The sequence below is a fragment of the Prionailurus bengalensis genome, chromosome A1, assembly GCF_016509475.1.
Source record: "Prionailurus bengalensis isolate Pbe53 chromosome A1, Fcat_Pben_1.1_paternal_pri, whole genome shotgun sequence".
NCBI classification, from domain to species: domain Eukaryota; kingdom Metazoa; phylum Chordata; class Mammalia; order Carnivora; family Felidae; genus Prionailurus; species Prionailurus bengalensis.
The window spans coordinates 233,683,478-233,705,529 of record NC_057343.1 but is presented as its reverse complement, the minus strand read 5'-3'; the positions used below and the strand labels follow the sequence as shown (position 1 = coordinate 233,705,529).

Sequence of the window (22,052 nt, the reverse complement as noted above, 5' to 3'; positions counted from 1 at the left end):
GCCATTGGTCTCTTTCCGAGGCAGAAAGGCAGAGCCTGGCCCATGAGAGAGACCACTGGGCAAACAACTATTTTGTTCAAAAAACAGGAAGACCCTGGTCGGTCCCAGAGAGCGCTTAATTTTTTGTTGCTGTTTCTGCTTTACAACATTTATTACGGTGTACTGACTCATCTCCTTGATTTGTGGGTTTGTACGCTTGACCTTGAGCACCACGGGGAGAAGATACTATGTCAGTTCTGTCCTCTGACGTGTGCAGAGTGACCACTGATATGGCCTGTGCACAAGAAGAATAAACACACACCGGGCGAGAGGCCCACTGATGGGTGAGGGACAGAATGGGAGAAAGAAGGAATGAGAATGTCATCATCCGTGCATCTGCCGGAAAAAATCCTGATTAATAATTTTCCCATTGTGGCCGTTAATGAGAGTTATGTTATCAGTCAGGGTGAAGGGCAAACAAGAAACATTATTTCCCCAATAGGCATAGATCTTAGCTGAAAGTGTCATAAACTAAATGGGAACGAAGAAAACCATTTTAATTGGTTTCATCTGATAAAATATTAACTCTGAAGATTTGCCATTAAAACTAAAACCATATATACCTTCGACACACTGAAAATTCAATATGATACTCAAAGTGAGTTACGGAGGGGGGGACAAAAATAAACAAACAAACAAAACAGATGCCAGTGTCAAAAGTTCAGAAATAACAGGGGCGCCTGGGTGGCGCAGTCGGTTAAGCGTCCGACTTCAGCCAGGTCACGATCTCGCGGTCCGTGAGTTCGAGCCCCGCGTCGGGCTCTGGGCTGATGGCTCAGAGCCTGGAACCTGTTTCCGATTCTGTGTCTCCCTCTCTCTCTGCCCCTCCCCCATTCATGCTCTGTCTCTCTCTGTCCCAAAAATAAATAAACGTTGAAAAAAAAATTTTTTTTTTAAATTAAAAAAAAAAAAAGTTCAGAAATAACAGAAGTAAAACCAATGACTCACCGAAGTAGAAATCAGTAAAAATTTACTGTGCACACACCAAAAGGACAGTGTGCAAACCAGGGCACTTGGACCATTACACGGTCTTGTTATAAAGCAGCTTATGTAGTGGGAAGGTAGTGACTTTCTTCTTCACAGTGATTGGTTATTACATTAGAATTTTCTTAAATAATAAGCCATTGGTTAGCAGTCACCTTGTATCAACCTCGGGAAACAGTTCAAGCTTCCTTAGGATTTTCAGAGGCGTAAGCAAGAAGTGACCCAGGTCAAGTTAGCCTTGCAAAACAAGCAAATTAAGTTTTGTTTGTATGACTGAACTGGTTTTATCTGCTTGGGGACTTTTCAAGATTAGTTTGCATTTGTCTTTTATTTTAACACAAGAAATACATACAACTTTCTCGATCGTTCTTGGAAATTCGACAATCAGCAAGAAAAGAAAAATCTGGCACTTTCAGCCAGCTGTGGCTCAGGTCCCCAGGGAGCTAACAGCACACACACACACACACACACACACACACACACACACAGGACTGGCACTGCCTTGCCACAAACTCTCCTAATAGCTGCTTCTTCTGGAAAGTGCCAGCTACTCATTCTGTCATGGACCCCAATTTGAAAGTCACAGTTTTGTAGTTTACTCTCAAATGGAAAACTGTGCACACGGTGAGAGACAGAGCTCCTGCAGGATTTTGAAGGTCGGATCAAAGCTGATAGTATGGCTGTTATTTGCAAGACACGAATAGTCGTAATCACATGGAAATTTCATTAAACATGGCACCAAGTAACTTACATTTGCCTCCTTTCAGCACAACAGACAGCATGCGTATACCCTAGGGGGTTACCAGATTAAATAAAGGATGCCCACTTAAATTTAAATTTTAGATAAACCGTGAATAATTTTTTTTCGCATTGGTATGTCCTCTTCAATAGTATTCATACTTTACCTGAAATTGAAATTTAAGTGGGCATCCTGTGTTTTCATTTGCTAACTCTGGCAACCCTGTAACACCCACATTTCATCTGATCATCTCAGCAAGATAGTTAAGATGTAGCTGATACACGTGACTCCTGAATAGCACAGGTTTGAACTGACTAGGTTTACTTGCGTGTGGCTTTCTTCCAGTAAATAACAGTACAATGAATATAATAAATATTGTATTTTCTCTTATGATATTTTTTAAAGTTTATTTTGAGAGAGAGACAGAGACAGAGAGAGAGAGGGAAAGCAATAGCATGTGGGAGAAGCAGAGAAGGAGAGAGAGAATCCCAAGCAGGCTCCACACTGTCCACATGGAGCCGGATGCGGGGCTTAAACTCACAGACTGCGAGATCATGACCAGAGCCGAAATCAAGAGTTCGACACTTAACCGACTGAGGGCCCCAGGGACCGCCCTTATGATTTTTCATAGTAACATGTTCTTTCTTCTGGCTTCCCATATTGTAAGAATAAAACATACATTACACATAACACAGAATATGTGTTAAGGACTGTTTATGTCATCGATAAGGTTTCCAGTCAGTGGCAGGTGAGGAGTAGTTAACTTTTTGGGAAGTCAAAGTCACACGTAGGCTTTTGAATGTGCAGGGTGTGGGTGCCCCCAGCCCCCTGTTATTCAAGGATCCAGCATATACGCGTGATTATTCTTACTTTCTAGATGAGAAAATGGGAGTTTCAGAGAGAAGAAGAATTAGTACGTATTTTTGATAAGCTGTATTTTCCAAGTCCTCTAAGGGATTCAGACATGAAGTAAGCTTTCACTTCAATGCTGATGAATGAGATCAAAGATTGTAACAAATAATTCCAAAGTAAACATTAATTTAAAAAGCTACTGCTAAAGAAGCAGTGTCATGCAGAAGAAGATGGCCATTGAGGAGGGCACTTGTTGGGATGAGCACTGGGTGTAGTATGTAAGCAATGAATCACAGGACTCTATCCCCAAAACCAAGGGCATGCTGTATACGCTGTATGTGAGCCAAAAATAAATCATATTAGAAGAAGAAGAAGAAGAGGAGGAAGAAGAGGAGGAAGGAGGAGGAGGAGGAGGAGAAGGTAGTTTTACGTAGATTGTCTGCCTTCTCTTTTTATTCCATGACCTTGTCTGCAAGTCATAGGAACCTGACCAGTTGGGAGGTAACAAGAAGAGAGTCAACATTCTGATCCCATGGGAGCTGCTGCCTGATGCCCACTGGGGGGACACGCACAGGTGGCAGCTGCTTCAGAAGGCACGTGTTCCCCTGGGCACCAGGACCACCACGCCAACCTCCCATATGCACATGCTGACGTGGGCGCAGCGGAGCAAACACAATGACTGACGTGCCCAATCCTTTACGCGCCATCTGTCTAGGGAGGCACGCGGAGCCAAATTCAAGTACGTGCCTACAGATGAGCAGAAGCTGTAGATACACTTAAAAGGTGGTATTTCTGGCAACACGAGAAAGGGAAAAGTACCCCAAGAAACAAGGACCATGCAAGGTACTGTCACCAGACCGGACCTCGCACAAACAAAGGGCTTCACTAACACGCTTGCCAGAGGTAACGGTAACGCTCCAGGGCATAAATCATCAGAATGTGCATCCAAACAATCCCTAGTATTGATTCTTGCCGGTGACTAATGAAGCCACGGAAGATCAGAAGTGAGTCTGATAGCGGGTAGAAAATGCAGGGGTGAAATTGGATTACTGTAATAACAGAGATATTCATTTCGACCTCCATATTCTGGGCCATTAGGAAAATGACCAAAGGAAAAAGCAAAGACTGTAAATAAAATGGCTTACCGAGGTAAAGTTGGAACATCATCACAGGAAGGAAGAATAAATTCAATTTTAAAATGAACGAGGGATTGCTGGGAGAAAATATTTATGCAATACTTATCAAAAAACAGGAGTGTAACTTGAAAAAGATATAAAGAAATTGCCCCAAAGAATAACAGGCACAAGAGATGATCCATGAGGGGCATCTGGGTGGCTCCATCGGTTAAGCACCCGGCTCTGGATTTCGGCTCAGGTCATGATCTCATGGTTAGTGAGTTCGAGTCCCATGTCAGGCTCTGTGCTGAGAGCCCAGAGGCTGCTTGGGATTCTCTCTCCCTCTCTCTCTACCCCTGCCCCACTCTCATGCATGCTCTCTCTCTCTCTCTCTCTCTTTCTCTCTCTGTCTCTCTCCCTCCCTATCTCTCTCAAACTAAATAAATAAACTTAAAAAAAAAAAAGAAATGATCCATGAAAGCCTGAATCTCGCTCCCTCAGCCTTCACCCCACAGGAACTGGGGTGTGTGCTCTACAGCAAACCAGCTATGGAGCAGTCCACAGGAAAAGTAAATGAAACAAGAACAAAACCAAACAAAAATAAATGTGTGTGTGTGTGTGTGTGTGTGTGTGTGTGTGTTTTACACAGGAAATAAACAAGTATTTTGGTTTCAAAGAAAAAAATATATATCCTTAGAGTGGAGTGTGGCAGTAAAGAAAGTTTCCAGGACAAATTCCTAGCGCATTTCTTGGGGACAAGATGACCTATTCATGGGACCTGGGAAGGCAGCCGAAATGATTTCAATCCGCAAAACCTTCCAACACTGATGCCTGCGAGTGGGAGCTGACAGAGTTTGTCTGGACCAACGCCATCCAATGGTAATATATTACAGTCCACATAAGTACTTTGAAGTTTTTCTGGTATCTACCTTAAACAAGGAAAACCGACAGGAAAACAGATGAATTAATTTTTATTACTTATTTGTATTTATCCCAATGTATCCAAAGTATGATAGTATATAAAATTATAATATGTAATTAATATATTATTGAGATATTTTGCATTAAAACTTTTTTTAATGTTTATTTTTGAGAGAGAGAGAGAGAGAAAGAGAGTACGAGTGAGGCAGGTTGGGGCGGGGGGCTGGTGCAGAGGGAGAGGGAGACACAGAGTCCGAAGCAGGCTCCAGCCCCTGAGCTGTCAGCACAGAGCCCGATACGGGGCTCGAACTCATGAACTGTGATTATCATGACCTGAGCTGAAGTCGGACGCCCAACCAACTGAGCCACCCCGGCGCCCTATTTTGCATTTTTTTTATACTAAGTCTTCAAAATCCAAGTTCGACTGGGACCAGTCACCTTTCAGGTGCCCAGTAGCTATTTGGTGCTGTAGCTATAGCCTTGGGCAGCCTGGGGATGCACCAGGCTCTCCTGGTGCTGTCCTGGAGATCCAGGTGTCTACCTGCCCCCCCCCCCAAGATAGTCAGTAAGTTCATGAGGGTTCACTTCATCCACAGTATGACAAGCCCTGTTGGGCTGCATTATACACTTTGAATCTTGCCATATGATTTCCCTTGAATAAAGGGCTCCCATCCACAAATGTCTAAAAAAATCCCAGCACTGGAGCAATCGTTTCCTATTGTGGTAAGATAACCCAGGTCCCCAAAGGTTAACTAATGGCTCTGGGACTAAACCTGGCCCTTAACTCCTCATCTCCCCATTTGGCATCGCTCAGCTGACAACTTACCACAGGCAAGTGACAGATGTCCTGTGAGAGAGTATGCAATCACTGTCAGGTCAGGTCGGAAACCTATGGATTGCCACAAAGCAATCAAACCATTAGGGAAGGTTCTCCCTGCTCTTCGTTTGCTTGGTAGGGTTTTCCTTTCAACTAGGGGTCAAGCTCGTCCCCGTTCTTCTTTGGAGTGTAGTTTCTGTATCACTCTTCTGAGAAAATGAAGGACCCTGAGGACCTTCCAAACAGAAAGAGTATGGGTGACATCATCTTTTAGGATCCGTGGTTCGAATAATCAATGTTACAGCTAATGCACAGAGGAAAAAAAGAAACTAACCAAAATTAAAGTAGCAAGGAATGAGAAGCACAAATGTATAGCTTGATGTGTAAATAGGGAAATACTGGCCACCTTCACTTTCCTAATTCGGTCCATTTTCTGAATCCACGTGGATTCAGACAAGTCCGTGTGGGAGAACGCGAGAGACCCCATTGATAGGGCCACCTCTCATTGCAATTGGCCTTCTACCATCATGTTTTCCGAATTAAAATTCCAAATGGTCACAGGATGTTAGAGATGGAAGGAACCTACAACAATACTGCGAATTTTGCAGGCGAGGAAATCAAAGCCCAGACAGGCTAAGTGAGTGCCAAAGTTCACTCTTGGGCCAGAGTTTAGAGCCTCTTCATACCAATCAAGTGCTGGTTAGTTTTGTCCTAAAAGTAAGGAAGGGATAATATGCAATGGCTGTAACGGTGCATCAGTATCAGCATGGCTGATGAGCTCCTAAAAGATCAGGGGGGCTGATAAGCGGTGTGTGAAGTGAGAGCAGTTAATCAAGACAAAGATTAAGCTATGATTTAGAGGTCTGTGCTTATCTTATCCTAGAATTCAGTCCACAGATAACTGATGTATAACTGGTGCCAAGCCCGGAACTGATCTGACTTCTCCATCAGGCTTTGGGCTCTCACTTCCAAGAGCTCAGGACACAAACAAGAGAATAATCTGATGAAAAGGGTTATCTTTAAAAAAGGGGGGATTTGGGGCACCTGGGTGGCTCAGTCGGTTAAGCGTCCGACTTCAGCTCAGGTCACGATCTTGCGGTCCACGAGTTCGAGCCCCGCGTCGGGCTCTGGGCTGATGGCTCAGAGCCTGGAGCTTGCTTCCGATTCTGTGTCTCCCTCTCTCTCTGCCCCTCCCCCGTTCACGCTATGTCTCTCTCTATCTCAAAAATAAATAAACGTTAAAAAAATTTTTTAAAAAAAGGGGGGATTTAAGGTGACAAAAGATATTTAAGCCAAAAGAATCTCACAGTAAAAATAAGACCCTGAAACCACTGTTTGCTGTAGGTCACGTTCGCTCTGTGCAGTGTAAGCCCTACTACACATCACTCAGCTATGCTGGTTGAGAATTGGTCATATTTTTAACTTTGGGGGAAAGTAACGGACGTTTTTGTAACTGTCAATGTTCACTTTTCTCACTAATAAGGACTGAATAGTTTTAATAAGATTCAATTTTGTGTCTTGATAGAGATGGAAAAGCATAACCATCTCTCCTTTGCTATGAAAATGGGTCTTAAAAGAAGATAGGGAGTATTATGGGCTAAATTGTGTCCCCTCAACATTCATGTTGAAGTCCTAATTCCTAACACCTCAGAATGTGACTATATTTGGAGACAGGGCCTTTAAAAAGGTAATTAACACACAACAGTTTGTATAGGGGGAGGTCCCTTCTCCAGGATGACTGGTGTCCTTGCAAGAAGAGAAAAATTAGGATGCAGACATGTGCATCCACATGTGAGGACGAATCAGGAAGACGGCCGTCTGCATCCCAAGGAGAGGAATCTCTGAATAAAACAACTTTGTCAACACCTTGACCTTGGACTTCCACCTCCAGAAATAAGTGGGCAGGGCGGGGGCGCGGGGGGGGGGGCACCTGGGTGGCTCAGTCAGTTAAGCATCCGACTTTGGCTCAGGTCATGATCTCACCGTCCATGGGTTCGAGCCCCGCATCGGGCTCTGTGCTGACAGCTTGGAGCCTGAAGCCTGTTTCAGAATCTGTGTCTCCCTCTCTCTCTGCCCCTCCCCTGCTCACGCTCTCTCTCTCTCTCTTAAAGACAAAAATAAACATTAAGAAAGAAAGAAAGAAAGAAAGAAAGAAAGAAAGAAAGAAAGAAAGAAGTTTCTGTTTGTTTAGTCTACCCAATCTGCAGAACTTGTTATCTTCGTTATGATGCAAGCTGGCACAGGGACTCCATGTCAAGAGTAGGATATACAAAAATAAAAAATAACAAAAAAAAACCAGACTCTCGCCCTTCAGATAATTTGCTTAAAGCAATTTCAAAACTAGACCATGAGTTATTTTTCCACATTCCCTTAAGAGGTCATGAATGAAATTGAAATGCAAAGGCACTATAAATTATAGGTTTGACTTGTATGATCACAATGTAAGATTCATATTAGTTACAGCCTAGTATTTTCAAATACTGCCATTTATTTCACTTAATCCCCTATACGTTTGATCCCGGGCTAGTAAAGCAGCAAGAGAATGATATAGGACATGGAACATTGTGAAAAATGGATGCATTTTGATAAGCATTATAAAATAATTCATACAGACGGTGCTGTTACTCACGACCTTTATGCTAAAGGCTCTCCTGCTCTTTGGGGGAACATCAGAGAGAAGGAAATGAGCACTCAAGAATGAACTTTCAGGTACCTGAGGAAAAGGGCGCTGATTATAATGAATTTCTTTTTGAAGGATTTCTAGAACTTTAGTCTCACCAAAATTTCAAAAGTTTATGAAAACACACCTTTTTTTTTTTTTTAGGAAAGAAGGCAGGAAGGAAGAAGGGAGGGAGAGAGGGAAGGAAAAGAAAAACATGGTCAGCTCAGAACAGTTACGACTGCTGTAAATAAAAATGATCATTTTTGAATTTTCATGCTTGCATACGATCAGACAACCTTCTGCAATTCACTAAAGCCTGAACAATGAAACAATTAAGCTTAAAGTAAAATGCCTTATGCTCTACATGTAGAGTGGCTTTAATTCGATGAATTTGAGAACACTGAACACTGAAAAAAGTGTCAGAGAAATGGATTCTTCTTAAGAACAGCAGCCTGGAGGCACCACCCAGGCTCAGTCAGTTAAGCGCCCGGTTCGGCTCAGGGCATGATATCGCAGTTCGTGAGTTCGAGCCCCGCATCGGCCTCTGTGCTGACAGTTCGGAGCCCAGAGCCTGCTTCGGATTCTGTGTCTCCCTCTCTTTCTGACCCTCCCGACTCGTGTTCTGCCTCTCTCTCTCTCTCTCTCTCTCTCTCAAAAATAACCATTCAAAAACAATTAAAAAAAAAGAGAGAACAGCAGTCTGAAGCATTTCCAAAACACACAATAAATATATATTTCCTATAAGGTAAAAAAAAACTTAAAGGGTGGAGTTATACATAATTTTGTGTTTTGTAAAAAAAAAAAAAAGTCATAAAAAGCAAAGAAAGGGCTGGTTCAGAAAAATGTGGAATAAAGATGCAAAGATTATTTATTGCAAACCATTGGATGGTTAAATGTAAGCCTGACTCCATTCTCCTCTTGTGACATCTCAACGTGTTATCGTATTTTAAGGGAGTTTTCATTAGTGAGCTTGCTGTGTGCTGAATCCAGTACAGAAACGAAACCCACGAAATGGACACAGGGCACTTCTGACAATGGTTACCTGCGACTGGGCTGGAGATTCACTGTGGACACTAAGACCACGAACCTGGAAAGCTAAATTACTGTCTTTCCAATTGTGCATTTGACTCTATTTGATTCTCTGCCACTGTTTCCAAGAGACATTTTATTGTTTTGTCTCATCGACCCAGAGTTGCCGTGGAGTAAAAGAAAACCTTTTGTATTTGCATCCATTACTGTTTCAACCATTATCAGTGAAGTAATGATGAAATGCCCTCTTCCGCTCACTGGGCAGCATGTTGCCATAGCAACAGATCATTACATAAAGTTCATCAATTCAGCTGCTCATTATCCCAAAGTAGCAGACAGCTAATATGTTATGAAAGTTCTTTCTTTTAACTTGTAATTGGGCAAATGAATTAAACTGGTTTTGGCAATGGGAGCTCAGCATTGCATTTATATAGTACAAGGGAATTTAAAGAGGAAAACAGGGCTTCATGGTTACTATACGCTTAAAATGGAGCTTTTGATTAACTCATTTTATCAGATTCAACTAAGGGATTATTTTCTTTTTCCCAAGAAGAATACGCTAGCCATTTGAAGCCTCTTAGTCATAAATTGTATGTGACATTCTTCTACCCCTAAGTATTATTTTAAACCATATTCCCACATCTCACCCTGGGTTGAGAAGTTCCAGGGACGGTGGTCCTGGAGGATGTAGCTGGTCTTCGTCACTGTGATCCCGCTGGCATCTGCAACGGTGCCTGGCACACGGTAGGTGTTCGAGCAGAGCACAGGGTTCAGAGTGTGGACCCTGGGGCCCCACGGCCCGGGTTAGACTCCCGACTCCAACACTCACAGGCCACCTGGCCAAGAGCAGGCCAGTCACCGTCTGCGTCTCCTTCACCCTGGGGTCCAGCTCACAGGTTGGGGGCCACGCGGTGAGCTTCTCTGTGCAGAGGGCTTGAACGGTGCCTGGCACGCGGGGCACATTACATAAGAATCCGCTAGAATTATTGTCTTGCCACTTCCAGCTCGTGGATTATAAGCCCTACTCAAGTGTCGTCTAAACCGAACAGGCTCCTGCCTCTGTCCGTCCTCACCACACCCAAAGCTGGAGGGGAGATCCTGCCTCTGAGCCAACAGCGTCTACCGCCTTACAGAAAACCACACCAGACCACACACTCCTTTAAAGTATGCAAAATCATAGGCCGATGCTTATAGGAAGTTTATCACTGGAGTTTCTCGTGAATAAAAACAGTATTACATTTAAAATGAGAGCGATCAATCCAGCCCTCTGGGTGTCCTCTCAAAACTCCCCTCTGACCACACCACTTAAATCTAACTCTCATCTTCCCGCTAAGGAGGCAATTCAAGTTTCCAGAAGGAAATTACTCGCCTTAGATTTATTGTATCTAAATTACAAAACAGCCACCCGGCTGGCAGTGTCGGCCGCCCTTCTCTGACAGTCACCAGGCAGGAACACAGAGTCTAAATCACCCTGTCACCCCAGTGGTGAAATTTACACTGCGTCTGGTCCCATTAGTGTGAGCCGAGATGGTTGAGAAAAATCTATGCTAAGCACTTTTGTACTTTTGCAACATTAATTTAAAAGGGGGAAAAAAAGAGAGCTCACTACTCAATGGAATAAAAGTTGTCATTTTTCTGAACTGCTACATTATACTAATTATGAACTAGTAGCTGATGCATCAAGCTATTTGGTAGCTACAATTTTCATGCACGTTCTTCAGGCATGACCTTATCCATTCCTATGGCTTCAGAGCTGAGCTGAGGTCTCTATTACTGACCCAAGCTTTTCTCTTTCGCTTCAAAAAAAGGATTTCCAACTACCAGACCGCCCCCATGCAACTGGAACTCACCATGTTCGAAACCCCGTCATGTCTCTTCCCCTTAGGCTCAAATCTGTTCATGCATCTGAAATCCTGAATTCATTTGTTAGGATAAGAATTTCAATGTGGCACATCCTCTCTTTCAGCTTTATCTCCTGTCTCTCCACCCACAACTCCAGCGAATTTAAATTTCTCACCTTTCAAATGCCCCCATATCTTTCTATAGCTTTCAGTTTTCCATATTCTGTGCCTTCTCTTAGGACGACCCGCCCATCCTTCCCCACCAGGCAGCCATCTTATCTTTCGAGATGCGCTGACAGCTCGAGAAACATATTCCACCTGAGCATAGACGGGACTCTGTGAATGGAAGAGCAGGGATTTCTTAACAGAAGTTATGGGGACAAGTGTGGACCTCCAAAAGCATGAAACAGGGATGTGAGATAAGGAACCAAATATCCGAGGGGCAGGAAAGCCTTAGCTGGGTCCAACGGGCAGGTGTGACACGTTTTCTCAAATGTCCCCGTGTAGGGCAATGGGCTCTCCCCGTGACACTTCTGAGATCACAGGCCCCACACTGACGGGCAGATTCCAGGCCCCTTCAGCCTCCTGGCTTCCACGCTGACTTTCCAGTGTGGCTCTCCGAATCTTCCATGGGTTTCGTTTGTGATCTACGTGGCGTCCCAGCCCAGTTCTCAATCACGAAGAAGACGCATTATGAGTCCTAACAAAATACACTGTTTTTCCATAACTAAGACTTGACCCTTTGAGAGACAGTCAAAGCCTAAAACCAGTTATACATTGAAGGCCATGGTGAGGGTCCCAAACAGACAGCAGGAAACACGGGACCGGGGGCGAGGGACAGCAGGTTCTTGTCCGGAGATGGGGCAGGGTCATCCTCAGGGTCCACGAGCAGTCCCCTGATTCCTGGGAGGGCCATGTGTCAGAGGACACAGGACAAAACCCAGACACTGGAGAAAAGACTGGATCACCGCTCGGGAGAGAAGATGTCCAAGGCTCTGTCACTAAAACCAGGGGAGAGTTCAGAGCACAGCCAGGGTGAGATGAGCCGGCACTGAGCCTGTGTCTTCTTGCTCCCAGCATGCTCTGTGCCCAAGGCCCGGAAGGAATCTGAGGAACCCGGAGGTGCGGGTTAAGGACCCACCTTCAAAAGTTAGAGATTCCTGAAGACAAACTGCCAGGGCGGATCACCACAGGACAGCAATTCAGGAAAGACCAAAACAACTGGCTCTTATCCAGTCTACGCAGAAATAAACTAATGCTGAACACCAGTATTTAAAAAAATACCAACATTGTGCAATCTATAAAATTTCTAAAGGAAAGAAAAAAATGATTGTTTAACTCAAGGAGCAGCAATTCATTGTGAAGATTGCCTTTAAAGACCCAATTTATCAAGGACGAGTCAGGACCACTATTTTTCACATTGAACCAGTGATCTTTTGCTGAAGCCAAGATCAGATTTTAAAAATTAATTAAGTGATCATATCAATGAGGACCATATCAATGAGGCTTCTACCTTGGTGATTAATCTCTTTCAATACTAACGGTGAATTTTTAAATTATTTTTCCAAAATCCCATAAATGTATTTGAGTATTCAGACAATTAATTAGTGGAATATTTACTTTTTGGTACATATAGGTGGAAACTGAGGCCTCTAACACCTCCTATCTGTCCTGAGAGTGTGAAAACCAACTTCTACTGGCCTTAGGTCAGGGTCATTCTAAGGGACTCTTACTGACTGCAGACAACTCTTCAGTATTTTAGCCTCACATGGTAACAATGCTTCTTGCATACTTTCTAGTTGAAGAAACAATTTTTCCTTGAGCAAATTCTCCTTTCCTTTTTTCCAACTCAAGTTTCATTCCTCAAATAAAAAAGATCATATATTCAATCAGTTTCATTATACCCAGTTGGGAGCACAATAGTTAGACTAAAAACATGGGGTGCCTGTGTGGCTCAGTTCGTTAAGTGTCTGACTCTTGATTTTGGCTCATGTCATGATCTCACGGTCCGTGGGACTGAGCCCCACACTGGGCTCTGTGCTGACAGTGTGGAGCCTGCTTAGGGTTCTCTCTCTCCCTCTCACTCTGCCCCTCTCCCGCTCACTTTTCCTCTCAAAATAAATAAACATTTTTTAAAAAAGAGTTAGACTAAACACAGATGACAAGAACCGCCCTCCTGGACATTGTTTTAATCTCAAAATGCTTTAAAAGTTTCAAACTGAAGGGGTGCCTGGGGGCTCAGTTGGCTAAACATCTGACTTCGGCTTGGGTCAGGTCATGATCTCACAGTTTGTGGGTTTGAGCCCCATGTCAGCTCTGTGCTGACAGTTCAGAGCTGGGAGCCTGCTTCAGATTATGCGTGTGTGTCTCTCCCTGCCCCTCCCCTGCTTGCGCGTGCTCTCTGCTCTCTCTCAAAAATAAACATTAATTTTTCTTTTTTAATTTCACACTGAGTTAAGCTTCTGTAGTCTTTAGAAATCCAAAAAGTGGTCAGAAATTTAACTAATTTGCATCGAATGCTCTTAAAGAGTGACACAAAACCAAAAGAAGAGGTTGGTTTTTGTTTGTTTTTTTTCATATTTGGGGTAAAGTAATGACAGTGGGGGGGGCTGGGTGATGAGAAGGATGGCTGGATGGACAGATGGACAGACAGCTTCCCACTTTCCACCTACCTGCACATTTGGCAATTATTCAGCATTTCCTAAGGCCATCCAAGGCAAAACGAGGGAAGGAACTTTTATTCCACATTGATTTTTCTTTGGTCTAGGTGTGTAACTGCCTATGTAATTATCATTTCAGGTTTTCTCGACTTAGGGTTGGGTCGGTTCAGCTGTCTCCATTCTTCCTACAAGGTTCCATTAGTAACAGTCACATCCTCAGCTTCTCTGAGCAAATACTTATTTTTTTTAAGTTTTATTTTTTTTATTTTTTATATTAAATATAATTCATTGTCAACTTAGTTTCCATACAACACCCAGTGCTCATCCCAGCAGGTGCCCTCCTCAATGCCCATCACCCACTTTCCCCTCTCCCCCCAGAAACCCTCAGTTCATTCTCAGTATTTAAGAGTCTCTTATGGCTTGCCTTCCTCCCTCTCTGTAACATTTCCCCCCCCTTACCCTCCCCCATACTTATTTACTGAACGAGTAGGTCAAGTCGGGGAAGCACTGGCCCCTAAGGACATCAGCTTGGAACACCACCCCTCCTTAACACCATGAGAATTATATAGTTCCTTGATAAGAACGCTGGAACATCTTTTTGTACAGGCAATTCTATTTAAAGACCGTAAAATACCTTATTTAAAAAGCAAAAGTGTGCCCATCTCTTGTGTTTCAAAAGGAAAGAGGGATGAAAATTCTATAAGCCAACCAATAAGTGAACAGATTTTTCATCTCACTGTGAAACTATGCTATTTCTTGGGAGGACAAAAATTAAAAGAAATTCTTCTGTTGACATCTCTGCAAATGACAAATACTGTTTCCTTCCATCCACCACAGGTTTGTTTGCAGACACGTGCACTGTCAGTAACTGCACCACTGTATCAGGCTGTTTACTCAAATCACAGTTTACTGCAGACTTCCTGCTGGAAGGGAGTATGCTGAGTTAATCCGCCATGATGATCTGGGGACAGCCCACTTTTTCTAATGGCTTCCAGCGGGGATACTAATAGGTATGCCTGGCTCCCTCTACCTTGGCATTCTCTCACCCCTGGGTCTGTCAGATCCCTTTCACACCAAGGGATTCTTCTATCCACATTTACTCTTCGGAAGGCTAACGTGCGAAGAAACGATGGGGTGTTTTTTCTTCGGGTCACTCTGCTGTGTGACCGCTTCTGAATGAAAGCCTGTATATAATGTCACTGTTAATGACATTTTATCATGCAGTGGAGGCTGTACCTAGTCCTTCCTAGTCCTTCTGAGGGCCTGCTATCTGCTTCTAGAATTTAATGACCTAGAGGCCAAGGCTTAAATCTGCTCAGCAGCGGCTGGCCATCGCTGCTGGGCAAACATTGTCTCTACAGGTTAGCAAGGAGATGCTTGCAGACTGAAAAAGGGAGATTTTTAAAACCAAGGCATAGACAGCCCTACAAGTAATCTGACGGCCTGATCAGATGGGCCTCCACTGTGGCCCACACCACCTGCCACCTCTGCAAAGCCCCCGTGACCATGGCCATTGTGTTAGATGAAATCATTACAGAAAGATTTACTCTGAAGACAACATTCCTTTCAAGGGACAAAAGACAACCGACGGCACCCTGGCCATCTGAGTGGAACCCAGGTTTTCCTAGTGCACAGATTCAATTTGCTAACGTAACAGAAACCAACCATTCCAGATTTTATAGTACTGACGACAATTTATTTTTTCTGATTGAACAGCGGAGACAATGGCCGTGTTAGGCCCATTGACAGCAATTTCACATATTACTCTAATGCCCGCCTGCAGCGTGGATGCTCACCGGCATTCTAAAATTCTGTCCCTTGCCTTCTCAAAGGAAACACAAAACCTTATCCCGATCCTCTGTGCGCAGAGGTCCGCGTCAATTGCTTCTGGAGGGACTCCTGAAGGCTCCCCAGGGGTCTGGAACAACCAAGTCAGAGGTGGCACCCCCTGGGGGAGAGACGCAGCCACCTCACCGCCTGTAGGGCGGCTGGAGGATTCTCCTGACATGTTGTGTGTTTGTCCCTCATGTCGGGAAAACAACACGCATCTAGGTCACGGTACAAAGAAAGGAAGGAGGAAAGAGCGAAGAGATATGGTACGTTGTTGATATCATCGCCTCGCAAAGTCTCCAGGGAGAAAGGGTTCCTCTGTTCCTCTGCAGCAGTGGAGATGTGGGGCATTGGTAAAACCTCTTTGGGGTTTGACATCCTCTCCCACAGAAACGATCTAGGCATACTACCTAGATATCTGTAGAAACAGGAGGACAGTAGGTCTGGGAACGGGAGGCTACTGTACTTCAACTCTAGTAACGACCACGAAACCTTAACGAGATACGTCAAATGTGAGCATCAGACGGGATTTATGTGAAGAGATGGGGTGAAGAGAAATGGTGTGTATTTCTTCCGCCCACAGACCACAGCACTTTACTACTTGAGGCAACTTTCAATCAATGCTGATCATGTGCAACAAGCAAGAGGAAGAGTAGAAGACTCAGCAGGGTCTCTGACACGACAGGTGGGGGGAGAGAAGGCAGAGAAGAAGAGAGCAGGAAAATGGGCCACTCCATAGACGCCGGGGCGGACTGCGTCACATTCAGAGGAAACCGGGACAGCCACTAAGTGGTAGCATCGAACTTATTATTTTGTGGGTGGGGAGCTGGGCGTAAGCAACTAAAATTATTTGGAAAACATGTTTAAAAACAACACATCTTAAAATACAAGAACGAATGCTCCTGTGTTTAGTAAAGCAAAACAATTAGTTGTTCTTATGCCATTTTAAGTGGCTTGGCATTTTTAAATTGTTTTCAACAGTACACTTTCCATTTTAATTGGGCTTCACATAAACTAATACAAAAATGCAAATTTTGTTCATTGAGTTCTGGTCATTGAGAAATGTCAGCGGAACAGGAGAAGCCCAGGCTACACACTTGAAGTTTGGCTGCAAGGTCAGATACAAAGTGGCCAAGTACCCTCAGGTGGATTAGTGTCCTGGGGCTGCTGAGATAGAATACCACATTCTGGATGGCTTAAGGTACAGAAACGTATTGACTCACAGTCCTGAAGGCTAGAAGTCTGTACTCCCTGAGATTCTGGGCAAAATCCTTCCTTGTCTCTTCCCAGCTTCTGGTGGTGGCTGTCTATCATTGGTGCTCCTTGGCTTGTGGCTGTTCATTCCGGTCTCCATCTGTATGGTCACATCATTCTCCCTATGTGGGTCTTTCTCTTCCTCTTATAGGGATACCAGGCATATCTGATAAAGGGTCCACCTGACTCCTATGGGACTTAATCTTAACTACTTGCACCTGCAAAGACCCTATTTCCCAGGAAGCTCACAGTCTGAGATACTGGTGGTTTGGGTGGGTTGGGACTTCACCATGTCTTTCGGGAGGACACAATTTAACCCATAACGCCGGGTGGTTGGGATTTTCCTACACGGCTATTATTCCCTGCAATTATTTTATCATTAAACTCAAAATCTGTTAAATTCTATCTGAGGAACACTCAAACTACATAATGCTTCCTTCTAGCCTATGGGAACACCTTACACAAACAGACACACATGAGCATGTTCAGATCAAGTTTGGATTTTTGATGTCCAGCGAGAAGGACAGAATTAGGGGTGACTGTTGCAAAATCTTCCCAACAAAAGATGTGCACAACTTCATGCTTACTCGTGACACCGATTGTAAATATTGAAGGAAGACAGTGGTTAATAATGGCCACAGAAATGAATCACTTCATTTTTAGTGCCCACAGGGATCTCCCTAGAGCCTCTCAAGTCTTGTGTACCTCAGTCCTAGGGACTGTTGGGGCCTGTCCTTCACTCAGCAGCGTCATGTTCCTCTCTACAAAAGGGGAACTGCAGGGCTTAAGAGAAGGTACTGGAAGGAACTGTACCCAGGGAGATAACTTCTGGAATGGGATTTTTGCATTTGCTAATAAGCTAGTCCCCAATCGTTACTCTTTTTTTTTTTTTTTTCAACGTTTATTTATTTTTGGGACAGAGAGAGACAGAGCATGAACGGGGGAGGGGCAGAGAGAGAGGGAGACACAGAACCGGAAGCAGGCTCCAGGCTCCAAGCCATCAGTCCAGAGCCCGACGTGGGGCTCGAACTCGCGGACCGCGAGATCGTGACCTGGCTGAAGTCGGACGCTTAACCGACTGCGCCACCCAGGCGCCCCTATTTATTTTTTAGAGAGAGAGACCGAATGAATGGGAGAAGGGCAGAGAGAGAGAGGGAGACACAGAATCAGAAGCAGGCTCCAGGCTCTGAGCCATCAGCCCAGAGCCCGACGCGGGGCTCGAACTCGCGGACCGCAAGATCGTGACCTGGCTGAAGTCGGACGCTTAACCGACTGCGCCACCCAGGCGCCCCCCCAATCGTTACTCTTACAGGAGAAATTTCTAGAGTACACAGAACATTGTTTCTTTCTCTGTTTTTTCTACAAGCTCAATTGGGATTTTCCTACACCGCTATTAGTCCCTGCAATTATTTTATCATTACTGATTTCTGAATTTTAATAATGGTTGGTAGCAAGTAACAATAAATACATATTCTATATTCTATTCTATATTGAAAATACATTTGAAAGAGAAGAAAGGGAGGGTAGGATACAGCCACTCACTGGCTATATTTTCTCCACGGTACTCATGGAAAAGCCACAGGAAGCATGAGTGCTGGGGTCCCATCTGCATTGAGGCGTCTCCTTTCTCTTCCCTGGGGTTATTATCTGACCCCCAACCTCTGGTGGCCCTCGGAATGTCACCCATTCAGTGACCCTTTCTCCTGCACAGTGGGCCGTCTCAGTGAGACGATTCCCATCAGTAGCTGCAAACTTTCTAAAGTCAGATTCATAGAGTCTAATCTCTACCGAAAAGACTCAAGATGGCACTTTCTAACACACGAAAGTCCTTGGAAGTGGAATTCTAGTCTCTACCTCCTACTTCCTAAAAACCATTAAACACAATGGATCCCACTTGTTTCCCTTACAACTGACTTGTTAACGCTGCAACCTGGCCTCCCTCCTTCCTTCTTTGTGCTGTCCTTTTCCCCCAACCGACATTTAACCTAACTGTTTTGTGGTTTGTACCTCTCTCTGAAATACGAGCTTCTTCATGGCTGGGAGTCTACTGTGTTCACAGCTGAACCCTCTCCAGGGAATCGGGGCCCCACATTTCCAGTTCTCCCTTCTTAGAAAAGGTTGTCAGCAATCACTCCCCTGCCCACAGCAAACAAATCAGGAGTTACTAGTGACCTTATCCATTTCATCCTTACATACTTCCAGAACATATACTAAATCTGTTAACTTTTCTCCACAAAAATCCCCAAGAACAGTGTTTCTCAAATGTTTTTTCCTTTATCTCTCTGACAAGGAGACTCTTCACAGTTTTGGGTTTTTTTTTTCTGTACTTGTTCTCCAGCACAGGAAATTTTAATACTAAAGACTATATATACACTATATGTATATATATATTATGTAACTATAAAATTAATATAAATATAAAATTAATATAAAAATAAATATATAAATATAAAATAAATACATAAATATATAAATACAACATAATATATAAATATAAATATATAATATATTATATTTATTAATTTGACATATATACACATCAAATATATATATTATATATTATATATTATATATATTGTATATTAATATATATTATATATTATATATATATAATTATATATAATATATATAATATATATATTTATATATTTATTTATATATTTATATATAATATAATATATTATATTTATTATATATATATTATATATAATATATATAAATATATATATAAATAATATATATTATATATAAATATATAATATATTTATATTTATATATATTTATTTATATATATATTTATTTATATTTTATATATTTATATATATATTTATATTATTTATAATATAATATATTTATAATATATATTTATTTATTTATTTATATTTATATTTATTTATATATATTTATTTAATATATATTATATATTTAATATTAATTATTAATTAATATTAATATATAAATATATATAAATTATATATAAACATATAATATATAATAAATATTAATATATATTATATATTATATATTTTATATATATTATATATTTATAAATATAATATATTTATATTTATATATATTTATATATAATATATTGTATATTAATATACAATATATTATATATTATATTTATATATAATATATTATATATTATATCAATATATAATATATTATATATAATTAATCTGTAACTAATTATATATAATATATAAAAATATAAATATAAAATAAAATATAAATATAAAATAAAACATAAATATATAGTTATATATATATGTTTTTGCTTATGCAGTGCGTGTATATCTGTGCTTTGTGGATAAAGGTAAGATATTTTTGTCATTCAGGAATCAATGTCTGCCTCCTTAGGGGCAATATCGCCCTGGTTACGAGTGCATGCCTCAGTCTACCCCACCGCTGCCAGTCTGTTAGCCACTCCCACCACACCCATCTCCTCCTGGACGTGGATTTTGAATTCAGTAGCCTTGAGCACAGACTAGTCTTCAATACACAACTGCAGTGAAATGACATGTCCCTATAGCGATTGCTTTCGCATAACTGGCAAATCTTGCAGCAAAATTATACTGATGCTTTAGACCCAAATTCTCCCATTTCTATCCTCGGGGCTACCTTCCAATTCATTCTCCAGGAATTATGGACAGTGATAGCTGGAAATACTGATTGCTTCACGTTACTTCCTTTCTTTACAAAACGTTCAGTGTTAGGGGTGCGTGAATGGCTCAGTCGGTTAAGCGTCCGACTTCAGCTCAGGTCATGACCTCACGGTTCGTGAGTTCGAGCTCCGTGTCGGGCTCTGTACTGACAGCTCTGAGCCTGGAGCCTGCTTCGGATTCTGTGTCTCCCTCTCTCTCTGCCCCTCCCCTGCTCATACTCTGTCTGTCTGTCTCTCTCTCTCTCTCAAAAAATAAACATTAAAAAATTAAACAACAAAAACAAAATGTTCAGTTTCATTATTCTCGAGTGATTATAGGTTGAAATCTGAGTAGCTCAACATGGTCTATAGAGCATATCTCGTCTTCTCTGTCTGCCTATGTTTGTAGCCATGCAGCTCTACGGGGTTGAGTGAAGTCTCCCTGACTCTGATTGCCTAGAAAACAGAGTGTGAAGCAGGCTTAAGAGCTAATGCATGATTAGGGGGACAACCCCAGGACTGCGTGTGTGAAGGAAGAAAAGAAGAGTATATTGTACACCAGGAACTAATATTAAAAAAAAAAAAAAAAAAGGAAGCAGGGAGGAATGGGAAGGAATGCCATGTGAGGTGTCACCCTGGGGCCACTCCCTTACGTCAAGCTACAAAGAGACATGTGCTTGGCTACTTGCCTCGGACAGCCCACTGGAGGGGAAAAGAGAAGCGAAATTCATCAGCTCGTTTCTTCCCATGCCCCGCATCTCACTGGGTGAAGCTCACCTCACAGGGAGTTGAGCTCCCTGCCTTTCTGAGGGCATCTCCCCGTCCCTTTTGCACCTGCGTGAGAAGCGGGACCCCATGCGAGTGGCACGATGTCTCATCCAGGTCCGGAGGTGGCAGGGGGCGCCTGGCCGCCAGCCAGTAGGCATCAGTTGGAAGAATCCCACGGTCCTGCCGGGAATCCATCAGCCATGGCGGTGGCTGAGACAGCGAATGGCTGAAGGCCCAGGATAAAGTAGGGCAAGAGAAGCTGAGCACACGCTCCGAGGGATGTCCAATTCACAGGCCTTCTCTCAGCTGTCCCAGCATGCTGTGCTCCAGCAACTCTCACAGCCCTTGCTTACCCGTACCGTCAGGTCCTATAGGGCATCTTCATTTCTCTTTATCCGAAGTTAAAATGGATTCTCATCCCAACACCCATCCTTTCCCCATGACTTCTTTCCTGAGGTTTCTGTTCTGATGTTTCTTCCTTTGGCTAGAAATCAAGGTTTTCTGTTTTTAAGGTAGGAATCACGGACGCTGGATACCGTGAATCCTCCTTTACTTTTGAAGGAGAGATTATCCTAGAATAAAACCCTCGAGTCACATTTAATTTTCCTCCAGTTACTGTATACATTGCTGTGCTTGCAATCTGGTCTTAAGACTTCCACTGCTTTGTTTTACTTTCCATTATTTCTCAAAGCGGCTCTATCAACTGTTTGGTGGAATCTAAGCAGGAACGGGTCTTGTCTGGGGCTTGTAAAAGAGACCCCTGGCATTCTACTTCGTGAGGTTTTCTCGTTTGCAAAAGTGTCTGCCTATTCTCTATTTCTGGTTGAGCGTGATATTCGCGATTCACATTTTCTTTTTCTCAGAATATTTTGGACCATGTTTCACAGATTTACGC

General features: G+C 42.7%; 1 protein-coding gene across 7 annotated transcripts in view; it reads right to left on the bottom strand.

Annotated features, from left to right (window-relative positions):
* SEMA5A (semaphorin 5A) overlaps positions 1-22,052 on the bottom strand; it is a 481,312-nt gene that overhangs the window by 114,432 nt on the left and 344,828 nt on the right. The window lies entirely within an intron of this gene.